The sequence below is a fragment of the Elephas maximus genome, chromosome 3 (assembly GCF_024166365.1).
Source record: "Elephas maximus indicus isolate mEleMax1 chromosome 3, mEleMax1 primary haplotype, whole genome shotgun sequence".
NCBI lineage: Eukaryota > Metazoa > Chordata > Mammalia > Proboscidea > Elephantidae > Elephas > Elephas maximus.
Genome location: NC_064821.1, coordinates 89,615,371 through 89,626,126, shown reverse-complemented (window position 1 = coordinate 89,626,126; position 10,756 = coordinate 89,615,371).

The following is a 10,756-nucleotide window of genomic DNA, read 5'->3' as shown; positions in this document are numbered from 1 at the left end:
AGGCCTTTATTCCAAAGCATCTGGGTAGATTCAAACCTCCAACTTTTTGGTTAGCAGGTGAGCGCGTAAACTGTTTGTACTAGCCAGGGACTCCTAAAGCCATTAACCCATTGAACTCATTGCCATCAAGTCGATTCCCACTCATAGTGACCCTGTAGGACAGAGTAGAACTGCCCCATAGGGTTTCCAAGGAGCACCTGGTAGATTTGAACTGCCGAACTTTTGGTTAGCAGCCAAACTCTTAACCACTACACCACCAGGTTTTCCAGAAAAGTAACCCTTTTGCCTGCATTGGCCAGTAATCGAACTCCAGTCAACTGCTTGGAAGGCAGCCTTGCTAACCACTATACCACCAACGCTTTGGCATAAAGCCATTAGTGGGCTCCAATTCAGGATCCAAACAGGTGCAGAAGAGAGGGTGATGAAGACTAAGAGTACAGGTAGGGGAGGCCAAAGAGGGGAATTCCCATCACTGGGCTCAAGATTTGTCTCTGCTACCTTGGGAATGTGCCATGAGATCTCCCCTTCTGCCTTGATGCTTCACTTCTCAGAAGAAGGTAACAGACTGGCAGGTCTGTCATTTAGCACCTATTCACTCTTGCAAAGTCCTCCCAGGACCCAGACCACTCACCCATCTGCATCTAGGGTGCAGAGGCCCCAGCCAGATGGGCCTCCTGCCTCTATGCTCCACATCTTATCCCCCAACTTTTGCCTTTGTTCCCTGGCACTTGTACAGACCTTTCTGTGCACAAAGGAAGATAAGCTTTCAACAGCCATCACCTGGGACCAAACCCGGAGGTTATAACCACCTTTTGCCCATGGATGGCACCTCAACCTAAACCTCACCCATTTCCCATGTCTCTTTGGATGTCAGGAAGTCCTATGGCAGGATGGGCAGAGGACATGCTCTCAATTCAATATCAATGGAGGGACCTGCCAGGACTCCCATCTGGAGTCTTGGCAGTGGTCTTAAAGATGGCAGCCTGCACTGGTTCCTGTTTCCAGAGGGAGCAAAACAGACCTTATTCTCAAAGAATTGTGTTAGCTTGCTCTAGCCTGTTTGAGGGCAAACTGAAAGACTGATACAAGGCATTTCCCTTTGTTTCACCTAACTTTGAACTCACTCGGGGCAGAAAAGCCACTGGTGTTCTTTGAAAACATTGTAAAGCAAGCAAATACCACGGAGATGTCTGGGGGAAAAGATGACAATTAAAGCAAACAATAGAGCACCAAAAGCCTAGGAGGAAAAGCGGGGGATAGAGTTTCTTTGTGAAATTAGGGCATTCAAACTTGCCAATGTATACTGAGGAATTTAGAAAGCTACACGCATACCCAGGGCAGGATGCATGCTCAGATGATTTGTAGACCCATTAATTAAATAGCTTCTATTAATGTAAATATTGACATCTTTTTTTTTTACTTCTGGACCATCTACGGGCTCAGCACGAGCAGGAATTGAAGGCCAAGGTAGGCTCATAAATAGCCGAAGCATAGGAGAAATGTCCCAACACAGTCAATCTGCAAAGATAAAACTAAAAACCAAACCCATTGCTATTAAGTTGATTTCAACTCACAGCTACCCCACAGGACAGAGTAGAACTGCCCCCATAGGGTTTCCAAGGCTGAAATCTCTACAGGTAAGGAGCCCTGGTGGTACAGTGGATAAACGCTTGGGTACTAACTGAAAGGTTGACGGTTCAAATCCACCAGCCACTCTATGGGAGAATGATATGGCAGTCACCTTCTGTAAAGATTTACAGCCTAGGAAACAGTGTGGGCCAGTTCTACTCTGTCCTATTGGGTTACTGTGAGTCAGAATCAACTAGAAAGCAACAGGTTTTGTTTGGTTTGGTTTGGCTTTGTCTTTTGACATTGGCTGCAGATCCTGTTGCCACCATGAGATACCAGTAGAAACATGAGTAGCTGAATTTAAAATACCAAACCCGTTGCCATTCAGTCAATTCTGACTCACAGTGACCCTATAGGACAGAGTGGAACTGCCCCATAGGGTTTCCAAGGCTATAAATATTTATGGAAGCAGACTGCCACATCTTTCTCCCAAGGAGCAGCTGGTGGGCTTAAATCCTCGACCTTTCGTTTAGCAGCCAAGCATTTAACCACTGCACCACCAGGGCTCATAGCTAAACTAGTAGATCAGAACTAATATTTTCTTTGATTCCTTCCTACTTTATTCAATTAAAATAATTCAATTATAAATGTATTTATTAAGCTTTTACTCTGTGTGCCAGTTCCTATGCTGGGAGATAGGAACACAGATATAAGACAGTAGAAATCGACTCGATGGCAATGAGTTTTTTATCCCTACCATCAAGAGTTTTCAGTCAAGGACAAAAAAGTACTCTACAGAAATAAATTAATTAATTCAGTCACTCATTCACTTGTTGAGCAGTTTATTGAATGTTACCGTGTTCCTGGGTGTGTCCTAGGCACTGGACTGGGACGTGTCCTTGAATAAAACATTAATAATGCCTTTGGGGGCCAGGAGAGGGAGAGAAACAACTGGGAGAGGGGATGTGGGAAGGCTGTTTATTTCAACTGAGCCTTGAGGATGTGAGCAGGCAGAGGTGGGGGGAGGGCATTCTCAGTGATGCCAAGAAGAACTTCATCTAGGAAGTGGAGCTAAACAGGTAAAGGTGGGTGAGGCAACAGACTATAGAGGGATTTAAAGGCCAGTGGAAGCACTTGGGTGCTGTTCTTCCTGTGACAGAGGGCATAGGAGCATCTCAGCAGGACCATGACTATAGTGTGGAGGGAGCAGAGGCAGGGAGACCAGAAAAGTCCAGGTAAGGAGACTGAGGGATGTCAAAAAGGGGGCATTTCTGAAGTAGATATGAAGGCTACAGAAGCTGACCATTAATTACAAGTCTGAGGGTGCAACAAGGAGTGGAGGGGAAGAGCCTTCCAGCTCCCTACCTCCTGTCTCCCTCCAAGAAGCTTGCCTACTGCCTCTCTGACACCCCCACACCACCCCATCCTGTCCTCCCTCTGATCTGGACACCAGCGTGTTCCCATAGGTGGTGAGGGCCTGAGACTGTGGCCCACCTCCCCCTGCATTGCCCAGAACAGTGGTCTTCCCATTGTGGAACCACACATTGTTAGTGCAGTGAGTGCACAAACCAGTGATTCACTTTTTGAAGCTATCACTAGCCTTCTCCCAACAGATTTCAAGCTACTTCTTAACGCAGACCTTATAAAATTAGGCATTTTCCTTCTCCTCCAAATATTTGTTCACTCATTCAGCAAGCATAAATGAGCCCCTACATGAGTCATTCTGGATTTACCACAGAAAAATGTTGCCTTTACACTATGGCTGAAGTGTCCTGGGGGGAAATAGAAGACTCTGTCCTAACATAAAATATTTCCATGGAGTACAGTACAGTCCTTTTCAACCAGGTTCCATGAGAGAATTAAACCCTAATGCTCTAAGGTATCTGTCAAATGCAATGAATTAACTTCTCTCTTAAGCATCTAGAACGGTCTAGCTTGTACCACCCTCAAAATTAAGAAACTGTTCACTCAAATCATTTTCTGCAGTGCATAATTCTCTCAGAGAACACAGTTGAGAAAGGCTCTCAGGCACTCTTGCACTTCCACCCTTTCTTCATGCCCCTCTCTTTGCCTAGGCTGGCTTCCACTGCTAGAGAACACCTACATATCCTTTAAAGCCCAGACCAAATGTCCCTTCCTTAGCAAAACTTCCCTTCTCAACCACCCATCCCATCGTGACTAACCAGGTTAGAAGACCGCTCTAAGCCCTAAGCCCCTTACTTCCTTGTAGCAAGACTCAGCACAGAATAGGAAAAAAGAAAAAGTGAATTATAGGACTCAGTGGTGTGTTTTCTGAAGCAGATCAGCAAGGCGAAGTGTTTTGGGGAGCACAAGTAGGAATTAAGAGCAAGGCCTTGAAAAGTGGTAGAATTTGTGAAAGGCCAGGGGAAGACTGTGACCAAGGCTTGGGAATAGAGGTGTGTGTGACCTATAAGGAGAAGACTAGGGGCTGGGCCCCATCAAGAAGGGCCCTAAATGTTCAGTTCCAAGAGGGACGCAGGGGCCAATGCCTGCTCAGCTCAGAACCATGCCTAAGCCTGCTTCCCCTTGGCTGTGCCACCCTGGCCCAGGAACTGTATTGGGAAACATTTTACTATAAACGAGTTGCAGATGGCTATAGCCCTGACTCCACTCTACTTTGAACTGTCACTGGACTTCACCAAGGTCCCTTATCCCATGGCAGAAATTGTTTTAAAGTCCAGTAATAGGATTCACCTGCACCGAAAGACGATTCTCTAACCCTGGTGGAGACAAGGGCAGGCTCGTTACATCTATTCGGCTCTGTGAATCTCCTGCCTTTCATCTTGTCTTCCTGTCCCCACATCCCTGTATCATGCTTGTCTTCCCATCATCAGGTTTCCTATCTGGCACCTGCCTGATCTCCTGCCTCTTGTCCACCAGAATGCCTGCTCTTCTGTCTATGAACCTTCGCTGGGTTCCCTCCCTGTCTCTCTGTCTTCCTTTCTCCACCCACCTGCATGTCCAACTAGCCAACTAACTCCTGATCATCTGCCTGCCCTCCAGCCTGCCTCCCCATGTTCAGGTCTTTATTCTTCTGCCACTTCGTCTGTCCCTGTGTGAGTTTCCTGTTGCTGCTATAACAAATTGCCACTAACTTAGTGACTTAAAACAACAAAAATGTATTCTTTTAATACATTTTTTTTTTTTTTTTAGTGACTTAAAACAACAAAAATGTATTCTTTTACGGTGCTGGAGGCCAGAGTCTGAAACAGGTTCCACCAGATGAAAACTACAGTGTGCCATGTCAGTCTCCCTCTTGAGGTTCTGGGGAGAACCCCCTTCCTTGCCTTTTCCAGCATCTGGAGCTACTATCCTCTCATCTTTTACTGATGTCTCCTTCCTCCATTTTCAAAGCCAGCAGCATCTTCAAATCTCTCTCTTCTTCTGACTTCATGCTCTCCTCTCCTTTAAAGACTCTCTGATTACTTGGCTCCACTCAGATAATCCAAGATAAACTCTCAGTCTCAAACTTCTTAATGTAATCACGCCTCCAAAAACCTTTTACCACATAAAATACTCAGTTTCCGGGAATTTGAGTGTACATGTTTGGGGATCATTACTCTGCCTGCCACAGTGCCCATATGACTGTCATTTGGTCTGTCACACATGAACGTCACCTCTTTACCCACTTGTTATTAACACAACCATGTGCTTCTCTCTCTCCCCCTCACCAACCCAATCTGCAATTAAGTTCACAGTGCTCTGGTAGAACCTGTTCTTCTTGCAATGGAGGTGGATGGCAAGGAAGGGGGCTGGGGAACAGAGAGAGAAATCCATTCTGAGGAAGGAGAGGGAGTTACACTCTGCTCTATGGTGCCCTGGACTCTGTGAGCTTCCTCAAACTGATCTCAGCCTGGAATCGATTGACTGGTCTGCCCACCTCCTCACAAGAAGATACAGATTCCGGGAGTGCGGTGAGGGTCCTAGACTGAGGAGATTCACATTGGGTAGTCTGGCTTGGGGATCTCTCCTATAACAACTCACACATCTCTTACCTCCCAGAGAGGGACGGGAATATGATAATGGAACATGGAAGATCCCTGGAGCTCTTTCCGGTGTTAGGATCACACCATTCCCTGCCAGGGCATGCTGGGCCTTTCCCTACCTGGGTCCTGCAGAACCAAAAATCCAAACCTATCGCCATCAAGATGATTTCAACTCATAGCGACTCTATAGGACAGAGTAGAACTTCCCCATAGAGCTTCCGAGCAGTGGCTGGTGCATTCAAACTGCTGACCTTTTGGTTAGCAGCGGAGCTCTTAAGCAGGACATTACCAGGGCGCTCATAAAGGTGAAGGGGTGCAAAGTACGAGGGCTCAAAGACGTGAGTGGGTGAGACATTGCTTAAACACCTGTCAGTCCTGGGAGGTGGGTCCTAGGACTCATCTTCCATAGCTCCCACAGCTTCTGCCCATACCTGCTCTCGAATTCCAGGGATGGGGATACCTGGGAGACAGGCCATGTAGCACCATTCCTATGAAGAGCAGAGATGTGCAGAGACACCAGGCTGCCTGTGGGCACAGCAGAGGCTGGTGATCAGGGGTACTGCTGGGCCATGCTCACCTCCTCACAATAACGGAATCCCATGTGTCACCTAACTAGATTCACAGTACCTGCCTGAACGCTAACAATGACAGAGAGCTCACTACCACACTCAACTCATCAAAGTGCATTCAGTCCTCATCATGCTCAGTATGCAGTCCCTTATAGTTCCATGTAGTTCCTTGCTGCCTTTTCCCTGACTTATCACAAGCCCAGATGTCCTCTTCCCATCATGCCCTGAGCCTATTGCTCTCAGGATGGCCTGCCCACTCCAAAGTTCTCACTGCTGAGGCTGTGCACAGCTTCAGTATAGTCAGGCACATGGGTATTTATGAAGTCAACAAACTGAAACAAGTGAACAAACATAAAAGAACTGGTAGGACCAGGACAGGACCTTGTCCAGACTTCCCATCTGCTGGACCTGATCTGGTGACATGAACCTGGCATCACCAGCTGGGTCCAAAGTACCAGGGCAGGAAGAGAGGAGGTCACTCAGTGGATCTGGGAGCTTCTTTCCCTCCTTCTGTCTCCTGACTCCAACCAGCCACCCAGTCCTCAACATCTCAGTGCTGTGTCCCCTCTGTGGCCCCAGAGCCGCTTCTGTAACCCTAAGCTACCCTCTTCTTGCACCTGAGTTAGCCCTACAAGCCTGTAACAATCCACCATGCTCCCATGAGGTACTTCTATAAGCCTTCTGCATTGTACCCAGGCAGAGTTTTCTTTTAAACATTAAATTTCTTTCATTATAAAGGAAACACCTACTTGTTGTCCAATATGAGTCACCTGCATTCCACCCCTTTTGAGTCAATCAACACATTTTTATTGAGGACCTACTATGTGCAGGGCCCTGTTCCAGACATCTCAAGGGAGTGAGACAGACATGGCCTTGCCTTTTCATTCTATGGGGCAAACAATAAACAAGTAAAAAAATAGGTAAAATATTGATGGACAGTAATAAGTGCTAAGAAGGAAATGCAGGTAGTCCCCGAATAATAGTGGGTTCCATTCCTACAACTCCTTTGTAAGTCAGCTCTGATATAAGTTGAATACCTCTTTTTTTTTTTTTTTTTTTAGTTTTCATTATTATTGCCTTTTATAATCAGTTTATTTATAAATCTGATCTTCATCTGTCTGGGGATTGGAAACATTACAAATAAACTTACTGATATATTTTAATACAGAAATCATTAAAAAAAGATGGTTGTAAGTGCAGCTCATCATAACTAGAATATGTCTTAAGTCAGAGACTACCTGTAAACATAGTACTATGATTCAGATTAAAAGTGAGGACCTGCTTAGATAGGTGGTCAGGAAAGCCTCTTGTTGGAGGTGGCATTAAGGGGAAACCCAAAGGCTGATCAAGAGCTGGCCAAGTAAAGAGTAAGGGAAGGGTATTTCAGGTGATCCTTCGAATACAAAGGCCCTGGGGTAGGAAAAAGCATGGTGTATCCCAAAAGCTGCCAAGTGGTAGGACAGTGCCATGAGATAAGGCTGGAGAGGTCATGTGGAGGATGGTTGTGTGCTCTACAACAAAGCATTATAAGGATGAAGGAAGATTAGACGTGAAAGCTCTTATCATCATGCCCAACACATATTATTTGCCGAATAAACAGCAGGCAGGTAGTAACAAAACTGGAATTAGAAATCTGACGTAATGGTTCTGACTCTAATGCTTTCTTTGTGACCTTGAGAAAGTCAGTTAACATCTCTGATTAGTCGGTAGATGTACAGACCACCTCTTCAGTTCACTTTCCTGACTCAGACACAGCTGGGTTCTGTCCCTGGTTATTCTCGGAACCCATCATGAACTCTGTCCCCAGGACAGCCTGACTCTGACTGCCAGGAATTTGTGTTGCTGTCAAGAATTGGTGATGGGGGTAGAATTTGAGAGCATAATGATTTTTCTTGGAGTAGATCTGAGACCCTAGTGTTTTTTGTTTTTGTTAATAATATTTTATTGCATTTTTGGTCAAAGTGTACATAGCAAAAGAAGTTCCCGTTCAACAATTTCTACACATACCATTCAATGACATTGGTTACGTTCACATTGTGTCAGCATTCTCGTTATTTCCGTTCTAGTTGTTCAGTTAATTTGCTGATTTTGGCATTGTACTATAGTTACGTAAGAAGTAATCATTAGGGAACACTGCGTGATGGGTACACAGGACCTCTCTGTACTCTTTTTGCAACTTCCTATGAATCTATAATCATTTCAAAATAAAAAAATTAGTATAAAAAGAAATTAAGAATGGATGATCAGAAGATTGAGGATGATTGTCTTGCTTAAGAAAAAAAAAGTTATGTTCCTTTGCCTGGTTTTCAGGATATGTCAGTTTTCAGACCCAGAGCCAATTGCCTGAAACAGAGACTGAGTACCCTGGAGTAAGAAAAGAAGGAAGGAGTATGTTGCAATACCATGGCAAGTATATACCATAAAGACTCCTCAGTCCTTTCCCAAATAGATCTTTGGCCACTTACACTGAGAAAAAGAAATATTCAGATATTTCTGGGACTATTGTACACAAGGTCTTTGCTGACATTGATACCCAGAAACCCAAAGCATCATCATAGCCCCCTGTTTCAATGAGGGAATATGGAGACCACAAATGTATGGAGTAATGGCCCATTTCTGGATCACAGTGGATTCACTGGGTTCTGGACTAACCTAGAGGTCATTTCTCTCATTTCTAAATGTGTAATTGAAATGGATAGCCTTGGTAGTTGGCAGAAATTTCACATTGATTCTATGGTAGGAGCTGCCACGTGGGAAGGTTCAAGTGGAAGCCTCTGAAACAACTTCTCCTCTCCCGGCCACAGTCAAAACAGTATATTTACGTCCTGATTCTGACTCTTGCTACCTTGAGAAAGTTAGTTAACCTCTCTGGGCCTTTGTTTCCCTTGTCTGTTAAAAAAAAAAAATTTAAATGACACCTGGTAAATTGAGGCATAGCTGTGATTGCACTTTGGAAAGCTAAGAAGTGCTTCAGGACGAAGACAGGGTTCCTGCCCTGACAGTGTAGGTGGGAGCAATGTCTACATGAGTAAACCATTCCCACCAGGCGAACACTGAGGCTCCAGAGGAGGAACTGAGGCTGCATTACAGCATGTATAGCTTGGGCTGAGGTTGAAGGTAAGTGGTTTACCAGGCCAAAGGGTTGGAGCAGCCCAAACAGAGGCAATAACACGTGTGAAAGCGTGGGATGTGAGCCAGACTGAAGGTGGGGATTTTACTTGCTCATTCTAAAGCCCAAGGTAGGTATTCAGTATGCAGAATAGGTAACATATTACTAATGGAAAATGAAGTTGAGTTGGCGGAATTTGAATGGCAAGGCTGGGAGAGAATTTTGCAGGCAGTATACCTCTATGCTCAATACATTAAGCATTCGAAGTCTATATTTTTCTGTAATTTTAAATTCATACTATCTATATTTATTCATTGAAAAATTAGAAATTTTTGTTGTTGCTGTTTTGAGGCTCTACTATGTGCTGGCCCTGTGCTAGGTGCTGAGGTAAGGAAACTTCACTTTCTCAGAATTAGCCTCTTCCTCTTATTCCAGGTATGAAGTGGTAAAATACAACACCCTTGGCAGAAGAGAAACTCAACAGGCTGTGTCTTCCCTCAGATGAGGAAAGCAAGAAAATATTTGGGTTTAAAAGCCTCTCCCTGGGAGATAGTCTTGTAGAGGAGAAAAAGTAAACAAGATATGGAAAATACATCAGCATCGAACTCAACTTTATTAAGATCTAGAAAACAAGAAGTGCTGGGGTGATCGACCCTCAGGAGTAACTGCCTAAGCTGCTGAAATGGGGGTCGGCTGCTCACCATCTGCCTTTCTTTTGCCTCTAAACTGATGGAGGAAGAATCTGGAGTAAAAGGTTAATTTCATTTTTAAAATGAGTCACCCAAAATTGAACTTAATCTCTTCAAGATAGTGATCTAACCAGACGAAGTTTCCCTCCTCCTCTCACTCATTCATTTGTCAAATCATTAAGTACTTACTAGGCATCATCTGTTGACACAGTCTCTTTTGATGTTATGGGAGCATAAAGACAGAGAAGGCCTAGATGCAACCCCCTAGTAATGTCCGTTTGGGGTGTCTGGATACCAAATGAATGCAAATGAGATTTACTTGTTCATGAATCTTGATGATATCAAGACCTTTTTTCTAAGAATTGAGCTCATAGTGTATATACAGTTCTATATTCTGCTTCTATCACTTTGTTATAGTTATCTCATATCCTTAAAAATTCTCCATAAACATCATTTTCAATGACTTTGCTCTTCTTAGCCATAAGATTTGATTAACAATTTCTAACAAGAGTTGTCCTGGATACTGAATTTATACCAATACATGAAGTTGATAATTTGAAACATTCTCCTGCCACAATTCACTTGGAAACCCTGACTAAACATAGCAAACATAAGTTGCCCCTTGTAAAGAAGGGGGCTACGATGTATGGACTAGAGGCTTAACCACTTCATTGTCTCCATTATCTTAAGGGTTAGTAGCAAAGCCTCTGGAGCCGACTGCTTGGGTTTGAATAGTAAATTCACCACTCAGCAACTTGGTGATCCGGTGTAAGCATATAAAATCTTTGTGCCTTAGTTTTCACATCGGTAGCA